Genomic DNA, 18190 nt, shown 5'->3' with positions numbered 1-18190 from the left:
AAATATCTTTAAATAAAGGGTTATAAAAATGTTTATAAAAAGCTATCTTTTGCAAATTTTAAGTAAGTTTATATTCATACGCTTATAAACAACTTTTTTTGAACATTTATTATAAGTTTATATTTCTACGCTTATAACCAATGTTCCTTTTCGATTATATTACGCTTACTTTCAAGCGTTTTATAAACAAAAAATCAACGTTTTGTAAGCTTAATGTTTATAATTGAAAACTTAAAAAAAAACTTTCTTTAAATTTATTTTGCGTGTTGGGTACAATTGTTGCTCTTTGGCTTTGCGTGTAGTTGTGACCACAGTTGAAAACAATGGCAAGAGAGGCCAGGATTTTCACTTTGTTTTGAGTGCCGCGGTAGCTGCTGTTATGCCTTTGTTGTTGCTGTTGTTTTTATTGTGCGTACACAGTTGCATTTTTCACTAGCCGCGGCAATGACAGCTGAACAGACGACTAGACTAAAGAGCAAAAAACAATGCTTCAACAAGTCAACAAACCAACAACAAATATCGTAGAGCATACAGCAACGTGTGACTTTTCAGCGCTCAGCTGACTGCCTTGCCATTGCATTGTCTGCTACTGAACTTGTATTACAGCTGCAACAGCCATGCTGTTACCGGCTAACCGCCCGCAGTTAGGCTATCAACCCTTTCACCACCACCCCTCCCGATCACCGATCAGTGAGCATTAGTCAACTTCGTACTGAGTACACCAACTGTTCAGCTGCAACTTTACTGCCATGCCGGCTGCTTGTCCGTTCGTTCGCGCGTACGCCCGTCCGCCCGTTCAACCGTCCTTCAGCTGTGTCAGCCTATCGTGTTGCAATTCACTTCAAGGTGCATTGTTGCGAATGTCTGCGTTGTTGTTTTTGTCATTTATTCAACTGCGTTGCATTGCATTACAGCGCGCACGTAAACTTGACATTTGTTGGCGGTTTAATTAAAACAAAAGCAAACAAATGTAAAAAAAAAAANAAAAAAAATTAAAAAAAAAAATGCTGAGCAATCAACAAAAAAAAAAAAAAAGGAAATAACCGCCATTTCGAGTCTGAGGTTGAGGTTTTCTCCACAATTAAGCGCATAACTTTTTGTTTATTTATCTGTTATGTTGTAATTTTTGCTGCTATGCGGCACGACACTGTAGGTGGTATGTAGAGCAAAAATTCATTTGTTTTTGCGGATAAGTTTATAAATTGAAGCGGTAAAAATTTATCATACAGCGCAGTGATACAAACGCACGCATATCTACATATATGTTTTCATATGCACATACATACATATGTACGTGCATATGTGTGCGGCACGTCGCAGAGAATGTAAAAAAAAAGTTTACAGCAGGCATCGTTTGATTAGATTACTCATGCGACATGTTGATCCCTTTGCACGAATTTTAGCCAAAACACTTAATTTTCAAGAACGTTGTATTTGTGTTGTAAAATATGAATTATACGCTTTCGCTTTCGATAAAAATGAGGTTTATATAATCTTCATCGAAATATGCAAAAAACTAGATTTTCCTTAACCGCTCCGCTGAGTGAACATATGAAATTTCTGCGTGCTAAATTGGGTGTAGTTTATTTCAATAAAACTCAAAACACGAAAAAAATTGTAAAACCAAAACATAGAAGATTTTAAAACTTTTAGCCCTCTTCAAAATATTTTCAAACTAAAATTTTCTTAATCATCTTTCTTGTAATACATTTATAATAATTTAGCTCTTTTGAACAGGTGGCAACACTCTTACATATAGTTTGGAAATGAAGCCTTTTCAAAACCATTTCGATCGACGATACCCGTGTTGTAATAATCCATTCAAATTATTAGAGAGTTTGGATTTAACTAATTAAACATGTGGCAACATTCTTAAATCTCTTTCGTCTGACACCCATAGTTCGAATTGACTTTGATTTTTCAAACAGGTGGCAACCCTGCCACATATAGCTATGAAATATTGTTTTAAATCACTTAATAAATAAATTTAGTATAATTTAGTTTTAAAACAGTTAACAGCCATCTTTAAATACCTCGGGTATTTCTATCTGTTTAAACTAAAGATGTCTAAACACTCTTACGTTTGACATTTTAACTTGTATGTAATTTAATTAAATTCGACTTTTAAAATAAGTGGCAACCTTCTTCAAATTTTATGCAAACTGCAACCTTACTTCTTTCTGACAGCCACAATTCAAGTAAAATTTGATTTTTCAAAAAGGGTGGCAACCACTTCCGTTCAGTATAGAAACAATCCCTTTCTAAACCATTTCGGTTGATAAGCATATTTCAAATAATTCATTTAATTAATTGATTTCATTTTTAAACCGGTAGCAAACCCTTGCAAAACACCTCAATAATATTCTCAATGCACAAACCCTAGGCTTATTAATAATCCTTCATATTTTAATCTTTCATATAGCTTGCGAATAATTAAATTTCAAACTAAAACCTTTTTAGAGCCTTTTCACCTGACACCCAAATTTTAATAAAAATTTCAAATAAAAAATTGCCTTAATTCTTCTGATGATTGATTTTTTAAACAGGTAGAATTTGGAGGGCTATTACTAGTAAGAAGATTTGTTTTTTTTTAAATATACGAAATTATTAAGTCGAATTCACGCGCTGCATATTTCAAAATTTGTTAAATTTTTTCCATAGCGGGTCATTGTAAAAGCGATATTAGCTTCATACAAAAAAACTGTATTGTACATACAAAGATATGGTGCATGCCTATGCGTATACCAATAGTAATCAGATATATACACACGTATGTATGTATGTATGTAGATGCATGTGGGTTGCAGTATCTACATATACACACAATGGTACAATCACTACAGCGAATCGATCGATTGAACGAATTATCTGAAATTTCGATCATTTCATTTTGCAGCTGACTACTTGAAAACGTTAACTACTCAATCAAATTTTCTGTACGGTTTCAAATTCAATAGAATTACTTGAGCAATAAACACACACACACACACACACCCACACACACAAAAAAGAGCAAAAAAAAATAGATGAAATGAAATCAACAAAACTCAAAACAAGTAAGTATGAAGCTATTTGAGAAATGCTGAGCTGATGTAACTGAGCAACTTAGCGTTTAACGGTAACACAGTAACATTTGCTGCTGCTGGTTATTTCTTTGATTTTCGTATTTTTCTTGTTTACGTTTTTTTTTCTGCTACCAATAGATCGGTGACGCAGATAAGCCAACGTTTAGGAGGCGTTAAAAAATTTATTAAAAATTCGTGTTGCTTGACACCGGCCAAATAGTATTACATACATACATAGTATGTATACACATAAATACAAACGTTTACTTATTGAGTATATGCTTTTTTTTGTATATTTGCTTTTGAGGTTTGCGATCAAATGAATGTTTTCTTTTTTTTTCTCAAAAATGCATTTAATTTAGTTTTCTTTTTTTTTTACTTTTGTAGTGATTTTTCACCGCCTTTACCGCAATAATTTTTCACTTTGACATTTAAACAAAGCTGTTGTCAGCTGCGTATCAATGCTTGACAGTAGTAAAGTTGCCACCAAAAGTGTTACACACCCTCAATTCACTTGGTTGTATCAGATCAATTGCCTTCCTTCATGCATGTGTAATGGGAGTGTATGCTTTTTCGCTGTAAAGTGTAACTACCGCTTTTTGTTCTCGTAGGTGGCATTCAGGTGGTCTATGAAGTAATAGTGCTTTGACTTTTGTTTGATGATTACTGCCATAAATGTAGGTTTGCTTGGAATACTTGCCCTCAAATACTCGATCGCATAGTTTTTGTATTACTTATACATATTTTCTTACGCAATTTCCTTTAGGAAATGTAAGAAGTAAATATTTGACGCAAACAAAGCGTCCATAAAGGGGATGGACCTACAGTTTTACGACGCCGCCGAACGAAAAAACTTTTGATTGAAAGCTTTTCCAAGGCAGAAATGCGCTCAAAGGTTGGCACTGTGCAGGAGTTGTTAGAAAACAAGAGCATCTACCAAGCTTTTCAATACGTAATTGTAGAGTTTTTGAAAAGGAAAAAAAAAGCTCTGATAATTTCACAAAAAAAAAACAAACAAATCGTTTCAAAAATTGTTCTAAGTTGCATCCCATTAGTTGTAAAGCTCCTCAAAAGAAAAAAAAAAATCTCTAAAATTTTGAAAAAAAATGTTTAAGGTAAAAAAATAAAAAACCAAAACTGTTCGGAGTAGCTTTTAAAGAGCACTAGAGTTCCTGAAAAACAAAAAGAATACTGCAAGATTACACCGAAAAAATATTTTTCCAAAAAAATCGAAAAAGTTTAATGTTTGAAAAATATAAAAATTAAATCTGTTTTGATTAGCTTACCAATAGCTATAGACTTTATGAAAAGGAAATAAAGTTCTGCTGAAAAAGTTTAAAAGTTTAATGTTAAGAAAAAAAAATCTATTACGAGTAGCCTTGCAATTGTTCTAAATATCCTCAAAAGGAAAAACGTTCTACAAAATTACGCCGAAAAAAAATGTTTTCAAAAAAATGGAAAAAATTTAGTGCCAGTTTTTCGTCTAGATTTTTAAATTTATCTATTCTTTAAACACATTTGTTCAGAACAAAATTCGTGTTTAAAGGGAAGATAAAGTTTAAAACCTACTTGAGCAAACGGCTCTTAATGTTTGAAAAAAATAAATAAAAATTAAAATTTTTCCTTTTTGGTTGTTGTTGTTTCCGACAGGGTGGGTGTATGATGTATTATGGAACGAATTTCCGTCATCCCTTGTCAAATTTGGTTTGGAGACAAACCGGTTTCGGCGTTGTGCCATCTTCAGTGTCATTATGCAGAACGAAAAATGACACTGAAGATGGCACAACGCCGAAACCGGTTTGTCTCCAAACCAAATTTGACAAGGGATGACGGAAATTCGTTCCATAATACATCAAAAATTAAAACTTTACTGGTAAGCTTCTCAATTGTTCTGGAGTTTCTAAGGAGAAATAAAAAATTTCTACAAAATTACGCAGAAAAACTTTTTTTTTGTTTAAGTCGAAAAAGTTTAATGAGTGAAAAAATATAAACTAAATCTAATCTGAGCATATTTTAAATAGTTCCAGAGTTTCTGAAAAGGAAAAAAAGTCTGAAATTATTCAAACCAACGACAGATGTGTAAGTTTTTAGTTGGAGCACTTCGGATCTAAAGCGCCATCTGTTGTTCGGTGTAGTGAAACTCGCCAAAATATTTAGTTGGACAAACATTCAGACCAATCGAGGAAAATTTATTATATTTAAAAGAACTCGAAAAATGAAATGGTATGCGCACGCTTACCAGCAACCGATTAGGGTTGAAATATTAGTAGTATTTCATGGCCAATTAAATTCCTCAGCTTGTGGCAACCCCCGCCAAAAATATTTGCGAAATAGATACAGTTTTCTTTAAAGCTCTCTCGCTTGCTACCCATATTCAAATATTCTACATAACTTTTTTATAATATTAGTTATAGTTTCTTGATGTTGTCCCACAAAGCGGAGGGACCTACAGTTTTACGCCGACTCCGAACGGCGATTGTATTTTTATGAGAAACTGTTTTTCATGGCAGAAATACACTCGGAGGTTTGCCATTTGTCTACCGAGGGACGACCGCTGTTAAGAAAAAACCTTTTTTCTAAATTTTTTGCGATGTTTCTTTGACCAGGGTTTAAACCCAGGCATTGCGGAGTGGAAGCGCGCCAAATAACTGCTATTTCAAGATGATCCCAGCTAAGATGGGCGGACACAACGAACCATTGTTGTTGTTGCAAGAACATATCTAGAAGCAGAAGATGTAAACAAATTAACAACACTTTTTATCTCGTTTCACATTAGTTCAAGAAGGATTCGAACGATTCATAAACTATTCTTTCAAAGCCTCGTAGTTTCAACAAAGTGGTGTGTACCTGAGCAAACGTTTTCGTAGGGAGGTACATATAGTCCCGAACCATTTCAATCTAACCCAAGTTATCTAACATTTGTGGCTGATAATCACTACAAAGGAGTTAAAAATGATTGCCCATGTCTTCTAATATGACATACATAACCCTTGGCCACAGTCTTTCAATAATGCTGAGCCTGATAATTCAGTAATGGCTTATCACTTACTTATACTATTACCTCAGCATGCAAAGATCCCGATTTTTACAATTATGAAAATATTTATGTACCTACATACGAATTACACCGTAAAGCGGTATATCACAAAAAAAAGCTATGCGTACAAGTATGTAAAGGCTTAGCAAAAATCTCATTAAAATCTAATCGTATGCGATAATGTCAACAAGTTGTATTCGTGAGAAGTAAACATTTTGCATTGGGCTACCAGAAGTATTCACTGAACAAAAAAAGTTGATGCCGCACTGCCCCCATTTACATTTTGTAGCAAGTAATATGCATATGTACATTAGAGTGCATCACTCTCCATAGCAAAAAAAATCGGTAATTTTTTTCCATCGGAATTATAACTTGTGAGCTTTCCGCCAAAATATTTCGTTCGAATATTAATATTTACGTGAGTTGGACCTATTTAAAAATACCTGCAAAATTATAGTTTTTTTTTTTTGATAAAATTAGTTTTAAAAAATAATTTATCCCAAAAAATCTCCCCAGATGGTAAAAGAGTTTAAGAAAAAACATCAAAGAAACTTCAAAAACTGTATCAACGGAGGCAAAATAATGAAATTATTTGGAAGTATTTATTTTGAAATCGTTCCGTCTCACGAAAATCTTAGCATGAAATAAATACTTTATTTATTTGTAGTATTAAATCTATAGCATACGCATATATTTTACAGACTAGATATACAGAATTTTAACAGAAACATTACTACTACAACGATTTAAGATTTTCAGGTCGAAGCTATTGTAGATTCTATTATATTCTTTAAGAGCTCTTAATATGAGTCGTAATTACGGCAATTAGCTTAAATTCCCTTAGAATGGAACGGTTAATGAAAACGTAGCGGTCTGTGCGGCACATTTAGACATAAATGCTCAGGAAGCTCTGCACAATCAATTGAACCTGAGATAATGTGATACACAACGATAACGAAGATTGAATAGTTCGCTTGGAGGCAGAGACTTAATTTTAGGGGAAGTCTTAAAATATAATAAATTTTATAATTCCGGTGGAAAAATCATAACATTTTTTTTTGTGAGGCACCCTACTGTATATACAAACATTAACTGTATGTAGATAAAATATATCTGCATGAGTAAAACAAATAAAAGGTAAGAAAGTAAAGAAAAAGAATTAAGGGTTTAATGTAGAGCAGAAAGAGAAAAACAAAATATCAGCCACTGCTTACAAAATATTCGTGCAGGCCATATACACCGACATATGTACCTGAAGGTATGCACATAGATGTGCATATGTACATACACATATATTATTAGTTTCGTTTTCTGTTTGCTTTATTTTATTTTATTTTTTCAAAACAGTGGCAAGCCATTAAAAATGCGGTCAACAGTTTGGACACCCACGCGCGGCTTGACCAACAAGTAAACACATTTGAGCTGAACGTACATATAAATATGTATATGTGCGTATGTATGTCTGTACGTGTACATTACATTTGCGTGTTTTGGTAGGTATTTTCCTAGATAAGTATGGTTGGATCGAGATGAATATACAAAAGAGATATATATGAATACAGAAGTACCCAGAGATGTGAATACAAATATTTTGCTCTATTTTTCCCATTTAGATATCTTGCCGACTCCAGTAGCCTGGATTTATTTGTGTGTTTATAAGCTTTAAAACTATATTTGCATATATGTATGTGTATATATCTGAACTAATGCACGATTTGTCGATGCTTGAAAGCATATCTCTTTTATATTGATGCCAAAATATAAATTGTGTTTTTATCGATAATGGGTAGGTAGGCATGTGAATATTTATGAGTGAAAAGAACTTGATTGCAAAATTAGTCTTCAAAATAAATCACAGTAACAAGTTGGCGTATTTTATAAAAATATTTACTTGGTTAAGAATTCATGAATTTAAGAAAGATTTATTATATGGATATTGAGAAGTGCATGTGCAAAAATTTCATAAATTTAATAAAGGAAATTTTTGCACATACATCAGTACAAAGCATGCATTTAGGCGCTTGGTGTAAGTAGTCGCTGTCCTAAACCGAAATAATGACAAATATGTCTTGGAAAATAAAAATATGTCGGCCGCTGTGGTGTAGTGGTAAGCAGTGCGCGCTTTCACTCATCAGCACCTGGGTTCAAGCCCTGGTCAAAGCAACATCGCAAAATATGTAGAAAAAGGTTTTTTCTTAACAGCGGTCGTCCCTCGGCGGGCAATGGCAAACCTCCGAGTGTATTTCTGCCATGAAAAACAGCTTCTCATAAAAATATAATCGCCGTTCGGAGTCGGCGTAAAACTGTAGGTCCCTCCGCTTTGTGTGACAACATCAAGGCGCACACCACAAGTCGGAGGAGAAGCTCGGCCAAACACTAACATATGTGTAAGCGCCAATCTATTATTATTATTATTATTATTATGTCTTGGAATTTTTCTTTAGAGCTGGATATTTCTACTTAGTCATTGCGCCAGAGTTGGCTTTATTAGGTGTTGTGGTGTGGTGGTTAGAAGTGCGCACTACCCTTCCGCACGGCTTGGGACCGAGCCCAGTTTCCAAAAAAAGGACAAACAAGTTTTCTCTAATAGCGGTCTCTTCTCGGTAGACAAATGGCCAACCTCCAAGTGTATTTCTGCCACGAAAAACAGCTTTCCATAAAAACTAAAATCCCCAGTTCGGAGTTGGTGTAAAAACCTTAGGCCCCTCCCCTTTGTGTGACACTCACCATCAAGGCGAACGTCACAAATTGGAGGAGAAGCTGGGCCAAACCCTAACATACATATGTGTAAGCGCCCATCTATTATTATTATTATTATTATTATTTACTTTCTCCTTCCTCCAACTTCAGCGAACTCGTGTGTGTATTCCTCTTAACAGGTCGCCGTTAAACCAACGAACAAAGACTCCAGCAGGAAAAGAAAAACAATGCAAAGATAAGTAAAAAAAAAAAAATTGAACGCAATTTAATTGATTACTTAAACTGGGCTATAAAATATAAATGCGCTTAAAATAGCTAATCGTATCAGAAGCGATTACTTTCAAGCGAACAAAAGAAGCCACATAAATGATAATAAGTACAACAATGGATTTAGATAATAAAAAAATGCTATGAATATTGGACAATAACTGTTGCTTTTATGCCATGAAGAACAAAAAGCGGAAAACCGATATGTGGAGCCAAACCGAAAAATGCGTGGGCAGCGCTATTGTTTATTGCCAGCAAAAAAAAAAAAAATTAAATGTGAATAATGAATTAGGTATTATAAGTATGTGTAAGTATGAGAAATTCATATTTATCATGTGTCAATGAATAAATAAAGTATCTACAACCGCTAAGTTGAAAAAGGAGCTGGCGTCAGAGTACGCGCGTATCATGGCGCATTATGTATGCTCTGTGCTGTGCGCACAACATGAGCTTGTACAACAAAAAAAATTTTGACTAATCGTTTTTTAGATAACCGAATTTAATTGTTCAACATGCAAACGAACTACACGAACATACTAAATATGTGACCAAGAAGGCATGCCACACCGATTGCGACAAGTTTTACTTTTGTTTACATTCTTGCTCGCTCTTCCTTCTACGGGTATTTGGTATTACCACTCGAACACTTGTTTGCATCCAACGTGGCGCTCTTTAAGTGAATTATAGCGAACTTGATTTATTAAGTAATTATGCATAATAAACTGGTTAAATTTATTAATTTACCCACTGACAGCAACAACAACAACAACAAAGCGAAAACAATAGGAAGCACAAGAAAAAAGCTATGCTAAAACACCACAAAACCACTAAACGGGCCCCCATCCAACGGATATCAAGCTGCGTACTGGTACTTCATTTGAGTGCTGGTCGTTTTTAATTCTTAATAGCTCTTGAATTTTTTCGGTCACCAACAATTCTGCTATGTACATATGTACAATAGCAGCGACAACAACACCAATGTCCGATTAACTTCAACGACAACAAACAACCAACTATCATCGCGCTTTTGTTGCCGGCTCCTACGGTGCGTTGAATTTCAATTAGGCAGCTATGACAATAACTAAATGCCACAGTTGTGCCACCGGACGGACGTACGTTCATTAAAGGAAACAGCGATTAGCACCGCTTAAATCTGTTAATATACATATGTATCTGTATTGATTGCTGGTGGCGTTGATTTTGTGTGGGCAGCATGGCTGATTTTTTGAAAGGTACGGTACATAGCTGTGAAGATAAATGTTCTTGTTGAGTGCTTGAGAAGATTTATTATTTTTGTATTTTTAAGAATTTAGTCATAGATGCGATTATTTTGCTAATAAGTAACAAACACTTGATATTCATTATAAGAAGGATGTTTAAATAAGGCAACAACGCTCGCTTTTTGCGAGAAAAAAGTTATACAATTTGATTAACAGACACTTGCATGAGCGACTTGAGCAAAAAAATGAGTACCAAAACCTAGATTTGGAATTCGTTTCTACATTAGGGTGGTCCTATAAACTCAAATGAACGATTTTTTTTCAGTCTCACCCACACAATCGGTAATACCACGGTCACAGATATCATTTATAAATGTTTGTCCCGATTGGAGCCGGTTAAGGCGTTTCGCAATGGGATCCAAGGCCAAATGCTCCTTGGAGACTAAAAAAATTATAAATATTTTTTTTTCATTTAATACCCAACATCGATACCACTAAAGCCGAAGATATCACAAAAAAATTGCGGTCCCGATTGGAGGTGGTTAAGACATCTTCATAGGGTAATCTGAAATTTGACCCCTGCGCGCCACGCCTTAACCGTTCGTAACAATCGGTATCAAAATTTATTTGTGATATCTCCCACTATAGTAGCATCTATTTAGGGGTTGATGCTTAAGGAATCTGAAGTAAAACTTTTCTTCTTACATTTAAGGACCGCTATCATAAAAGCAGTCATACAATAAGGCTCACTGGTTTGGATTTTGGCAAAAAAAAATAAAAATAAAAAATAGTACAAAGTTAGTAAAGTTATTAACATTGAAAGGACAGCAGACCTAAGCGCTTAACATCATTTTATGGGTCCTTCCAATGAACCTGAAAGAAAAGTCTTTAAAATAGGCGGCCAAAATCAATAACTCGGATCTGTGGCGCCCTACTTGATTTTTAGTTCCCCAGACTACACACCACCTGCTCTCGGTCGTGAGAACAAGTTATTCCCACTAGGAATGAATGAGAGGACGATTCGGTCTCGTGGGCCTCCACGATAAGTCTATACGGATGGCGCTAAATTAAGTCTAGATGTGGAAAGTGGGGTAAACTCTAAGGACCTCACTACTCCGTAAGCCAAGCAGCTATTAACTAAATGGAATGCTGTGCAGTCTAGTCACTATCTACCTGCTAATCACTGCTTAAATCACATTTCGTCGAGAAGGCAAGCTTCGACAAGAAAATGTCCGCCGCACTCATTTATCTATAATGATCTCTACTTAGGGAAGTGATTGGAATTACTAAAACATGTAACTGCTTGATGGGAAGGCATGCTGGCAGAATAGGCCTAAAGTGAAATGACTTCTGCCGAAGCTGCCGCGACGAGAAAGGAATTGATAGCATGGGGCACTGGCTCGGCTACAGTCCAGCCCGAACGAGCGCTAGAAGGCGTTCATACAACCGTCACCTCTTTGAGAGAGAGAGAGAGAGCGACAACTTCACCGTCCTGCTCTGAAAACTGGCACGGAACAGGAAGATATTCCCTTCAAGAAAGGTGTCGCATGGGAATTCATAGCTTTATTATGCGATTTTATTATATAAATGATTAAGGAAGCGCAAATGAAGAAGGAAAAGTAGAAGGAAAAGGGATGGGTACAAACATGCTAAGTCTTTCGTTCCGGAAATACATATAAACAAGAAGAACTGAATCTGTCTTTCACCTCACTAGGCACGAATGAAGAATTGTTACAGGCTTTCTTACTGGCTACTGCCGGATAATGAAGCACTTTTTTAACCTAAAAGTAACTTACTCTCGCCAGTGCAGGATGTATATGAGCATTCAGGAAACAGCAAAGCTCATTTCGTGCTACATTGGATCACTAGCCAGGCCCAGACTTTGGTTCCAAGTACTATTGCCATATCCAAACAAACATAACCTAAATAGCTTTGAGCCAAGGAACCTTGCGAGGCTTCCTTAAGCTAAATGAATAAAAGAGAGTCAATAACCAAAGAGAGTTCTCTTACAGCAGACCGTCCTTGGTCGCGATATCTAGGTGACTCATTTCTTTTTCTAATATATATAAATCTAATCGAATCTTATGTCTTAGGTAATGGCTTCATTTGGCTTCACTTGGCCTTTGTAATTTACGTCAGTTGGCATAGAAGAGATACAACTGGCGCGCTTTGCTGAACTCGGCAAAAATTGCTAAGGCGGTTACAGCGCTCAATAATAAGAAGAATGTCATACTAGCCGATCACTATACATAAGGAGCTTGTTTTTTTTTGAAGATCAATACAAATATACTTTGATTCATTATAAAAAATTTGGATTTTCGAAATTAATTTTTCAATTATTCTTATCTCCTCTGTATTAATTCTGAGTGGCTTATCCAAGCATGGTTTTTTGGTGCATTTACAAAAACAAATTTTAGTAAGAAATCTTTACATTCTCCTAACAGAAAAATCAGCTTCGGTATTGTAGCGTTTTCAATGTAATATCTTCCTTCTAAGAATACTAAATTTAACATTTAATACTCACTTTGTACTATAACGTTAAGTTAAAAAAAAAAAAACTAAAAATTGGGTAATTAAATTTTTTGCAAATGTATACTAAATTTTTCGTGCAAACTACACCTTTCTTACCGTAAAAAAGAAAATAAGTACTGCGTAAGATTGTGTTTTTTTTCTTTAAATTTAACTTATTTTTGTTCAAATAAATTCGTGGTTGTTCGCACCAAGCGAGCCATGACTTTGAATAGCTTTGCTCCGCTTCACGCCTTCTTTACCAATGCGACCAGCTTATTACAAGTTAGCCAGCTTGTCGGCCACGTACACCTGAACTTGCCAAATCATTGCCGAACGAGTCGTTTTCCTCCAACTATCTCACCTTCTCACATCAATCTCCACTCCCGCTCTCCACCTGCCTATCTTTGTTCAATTCGCCTACTTCAATAGCTGTGTTTTTTTTATTTATTTATTCACTTCCATCAGCCATTGTGTGAACGTGTAAATTAGCTGCAAGTGCGCGCCGTTTCGCCGCATGTGGCATGTGTCAGTTGGTGCGGCAAAAATTGGGGGAAAAAAGTAGATAAATAACAACAGCAATAACAAAAAAGTGCCATACAAAAGTGTTGCTCGTGCTTGCATATGACCTTTCCGCTTTGTATTTTTGCATTGTTGCACGTCGCTGGTGCTGGTGTTACCGCTGCCTCGTACGATATGTGGCTCGCATTGATCTTGCTCGCGCTAATGGCGTTGCTAATATGAATACATATTTACATATCTACATATGTGCAAATTTATTTGTGTTGTATATCTGTGTGCACATTAGGGTGGTTCCCTCATATTATTTTTAACATTTAATGGCGCCACTTGGAGCTCTGAAGTGTCCCATATATTTTTATATGAATAAAATGCATTTGCTCATAGAATTGCTATAAAATCGACATAAAGGTTTATTTTTTTAATCGAATAAGAAATGGGGAATCAGAAATTATAAGAAAATAAAATTATGAAATATTAAAAAAAAAATAAAAATTTAAGAAATCCATTGAGCTGTTCTTGTTAGATGTGGTTACGAACACATAAAACAAATTTAAAAAAAAAAGGTAAGATTAAAATACTTAAAAATAAAAAAAGTAGGGCTTGCTTTGTTTAATTTTCTATAACTCTAAGGGTAGCAGCAGAAAAATTCCAAAAAGTAGATTTTTCTGTCTATTTTTGGACCACCCTAATAGGCAAACATAATTACGAATACATAGATATACAAAGCTGTTTACATTCATCGTTACACTGCATGCCAATTGCAAAGGCATCCAATTGACCGGCCAATTGTGGAAAAAGCATGCAGAAATTAAATATACACACACGCAAAAGCATACATATGTATATTTATGGGTCATTCCATACACAATTTACACCTCATTTTTTTTTTTGTTGAAATATTTTTTTTACATTATTTTCCGAAAAAATACCCCTGTTTTTTTTACTTCATCGCAATACCCGAAAATTTGAAAAAAAATTTCTAAATTTTGAACCCACCAGGAAGTATCTTTTTAGTTTTTTTTTCCAGTTAATAAAAATGAGCATATTTACCTCGTTTTTCATTAAAGTGTGAGATAGATTTAAATAACTAATGCCTGCGCGCTGAAACTTTATCTACGCAGACAAAAAAAAACTCGTAACTTTCTGCAGTTTTTCTATTCTCAAATTTTTATAGCGTACTCCATGAAGTTGGAAAACTATTTAGATTGCAAAGAAAAACCAAAAATCAAACGGTGTATAATTAATAAAAAAAAAATATTAAAAAAATTACAAAAATGCAAATTTTTAATGCAAAAAAATATTTATTTATTATTTATTTCACGGCAAAAAATTAAAAAAATATACTATATCCGTTTGTTCAAAATTGCGGATTATTTTTTCGCGATTTTCGAATATCATGAAGGAGTAAAAAAACGTATGTCTTCTTTTTTCGAAAAAGCATGTAAACAAAAATATTTGATTGAGTTGTAAATTTTGCATGGAATGACCCATATGCATTTAAAATATCATTACAAACAAATGTTTGTACGTACACACGATTACATTTGTAGCATGCAGCATAATTTGTGGCATGCATCATCGATATTAACGGTGTCGCACAGTCAACATCGTGGTCGGCATCATTATTATTGCCAATGATTTACGCGGCCAATGACATGGCTGCGCATGCGCTGCCTCATTCGTACGGGTACTTGGTCATTTGTTGGAAATGCTAAAAAGGCGAAATAAAGGCATTAGAAAATAGTTGTGTGAAAAAGTAAGCGCGCATGATTGATGGCATGCGCAGCTGTATTAATAATTATGTATGTACATGTAGGCAATTGATTTGTTGTTTGGTTAGCAATTTGAAATTTTCTCACTAGCCGAGTTTCTCTTAATTGGTTTTGTATAGAAAGATATTTGTTTTAATAACGTTTCCCCATCGAAGCTAAATGTTGTAATAATATAAAAGATTCCTTTTATGTAGATCCGCCAAATTGTAATATTCCAGGTAGTTGAAGCTTTAGAGGTGGAGAATCCATTAAAAGTAGCCCGGTTGCATATAATTTAGTACGTGGACCTTTAAAATGAACTTCAAAACATAGGGTTTTACATTTGTTTTCTTATTTTTACCAGAAAGCAGTATCCAGTGAAATTTGTAATACTTCTTAAGCATACATATATGTACATTCACACTGTGCTATTCTTGCGTCAAGGAATCTATTTTCATGGTCGCAAGAACCGAAAAAATATTTTAATTTCTTTTTAAGTTCACTTCATGCTGCTTTTAGATAAAAAAAAAGAAGAAAATTTACTTTTGAAGATTGATTTTAAATTCAAGAAAAATTTTCATTACATTCAAAAATCTATGTAAATTTTGTTGTTGCCTCTGGTCTCTTAAGTGTGAAAAAGTATTAATTTTTTTTTTTGTTAACATCAAATTATGCCATGTGAGATACAAGCAAAAATTAAAAAAAAATACAAGTAATTTAAGTTTAGAATTATCGTTAATTTCTTCGTGATCCAATAATCGGATTGAAACCAATTTAGTATGGGACCACCTGTAAGGTAACACCTTTCCGCGAAAAAAAGAATTATAGAAATCGGTTAACGTGGCCCAAAGTTATGCGGTAACATACATAAATAAAAAAGAAAAAAAAATCCGACGAATTGATCCTTTAAGGCAGTACGCAGTTCTTAAGAAGTTTGCTACGCTTTCTACTACGGTTTTCTAAAGTGAAAAAAGCACAGGACAGCCCACTTTTGCAACAGAAATACCTACATATATGCCCGTTCAATTACTTCTTAAATAAAAAGTGAGGCACACGAAATCATGGCAATTTTTTTCTTGAGCGTTTTCTTAAGAGCTGGATTCTAAGCTTTAAAAATTTTGGTAAAAAGAAATTAAAAACATTTCAGATTTTAAGGACCAAACAGTTTGAAAAAAAAACCAACAAACCAGCTGCTCTGGTGCTGTAATCAATGTGCCTTTATTTATTGCATTTTCCATCTACGTGTATATGTATGCAAAAACAGCATGCAATGAACTTTACAAAAAAAAAAAATTAGAAAGCCTTTTTTGCCACTTTTATTACAAAAAAAGTTCATTTGCCACACTCTATCGGCCAAGTGGTTATAGGGACGCCCTAACTTCTCCGAATGCCTTCCATTGCCATAAGGCCGGTTAGCAAGTCCTTCTGCCCAGCATAAATAGACCCTTCGATCGATTCTCGCTCCATTCTTGCCACATGAGTTGTCTCTTGCTGCAAGTAGTCTCATCACTTACTAGTTAAAGACATCCATATATCCCTTGTAATGAAATTGCTGACAGCGAGCTGCTTACCTAAAGCCTTCCAGGACTACGAAAGTGGAAGGAATGTACCCTTTGTTGCAAGTTTGTCCGACTTCCCGTGGCGGATTTGTTCGAATACCATGAAATATTTTATGCCTCTTTGTAAAATTTAGACTCCTTCAATGACGCTACTATATATAATATCTATTAGTATAATATTGACTTGAATGCATCCTACCTCCGAACGAGTTGTGCGTAGAGCCAAAAGTCCAGAACAATGTAGCCCCTTGCAAAGTTTAAAGTTCGCGAATGTGTGTATGATACTTTCATAGTTCCATGTGAAGGAAAGTTTTCCCATTGTAAATGTCCTCTATCAATGCCAGAAGTCGATCGGTGTAGCCTTCTTATCTGCTATTTCGTTTCCTTCAATATGGCTATGTTCTAGAGCTCGGCAGAGAATGGCGTTGAATTAGCTCAGTCCCTGATAGGAAGTGGCAATAAAGATATTCACTGTTATACACAGGCGAGCGATATGACTACCATATTTATAGGCTCTTTTAGGAGATATCCATGTCAACTCCTTTGCGATCATAAATTTCCGACAGCTAACCAGCGTCATATGTAAGTATTCTTCCTCGGTTGGAAATCGTATAAGAGACCTGAGACGAAAGTTTCGAAGATGCTCAGTTACAGCACTCGCCTGCTTCAAAAATTTTCTTTTTTCTTAACCCTTTCGCGGCTTCGGTAGTTATGACAATTTTTGGCGGCATTAGTTGAATATCATCCGTCCCGTCTTGAGGTGAACTACTGACAGTGAATAATATGCCGAGGTTACCACTAGTAGTAGTAGGAATAGGGTATTAAATAGGCGGTCAGAATTTTTGGTTCCTGGCCTACGAAACGTCCACGGTGGCCAATAAGTTGGTCGGCGGGTGATGCTTAATACCTTTAAATAAGGTGAAGATATCTATGCCATATGATGAAAAATATAGGCTTCTTCTTCCCTTTAGCTTAGAAAAATAAGTTTCATCATAGGATAGCTCACTCTATTTTAATAGGTATGACCCCATTAAGTACAATCTGCTAGCAAATCACAGGCCTGATATGACGATGTCATACATTTAATGAGTTTCTAGTGAAATAATCACAAGAAAAACTCCTAAAAAACAGCTACAATCATAGCTAATTTTTGTGCGTCATCTAATTAGGTCAGAATTGAGTTAGAAGATATAAAACGCTGAGTATTTTACGGGTACGAAGAATTGCCAAGAGGTTCTGGCTTTATGTATAAGTTCACTACGCTGGAATAGTTTGGATTAATAACTTGAGACCGGTGAATAAGACGGTGACATATCCAGTAATATTTCATAATGTATTTTGGAGCTCTTAACAATTGCATTAATTCAAGTTTCATTACCCATGATCATTTAGAATTTAATGGATTTTCTCTTATAGTTTGCTATACCCAATTATTCGTTTGGTAATGGCTAAGGGGGCTTGTAGTAAACCTCATATTTGAAATATTTACAAGTTAAATTTTATTTTAGGTATCCTAAAGAATATATTTCAACTCTCTAAGTGCGTATGTCGTCGTATACAC

The sequence above is a fragment of the Rhagoletis zephyria genome, unplaced genomic scaffold (genome assembly GCF_001687245.7).
Source record: "Rhagoletis zephyria isolate East Lansing unplaced genomic scaffold, Rhagoletis_zephyria_1.1 Rzeph_scaffold_00079, whole genome shotgun sequence".
NCBI classification, from domain to species: domain Eukaryota; kingdom Metazoa; phylum Arthropoda; class Insecta; order Diptera; family Tephritidae; genus Rhagoletis; species Rhagoletis zephyria.
This window is presented reverse-complemented; position numbering follows the sequence as displayed.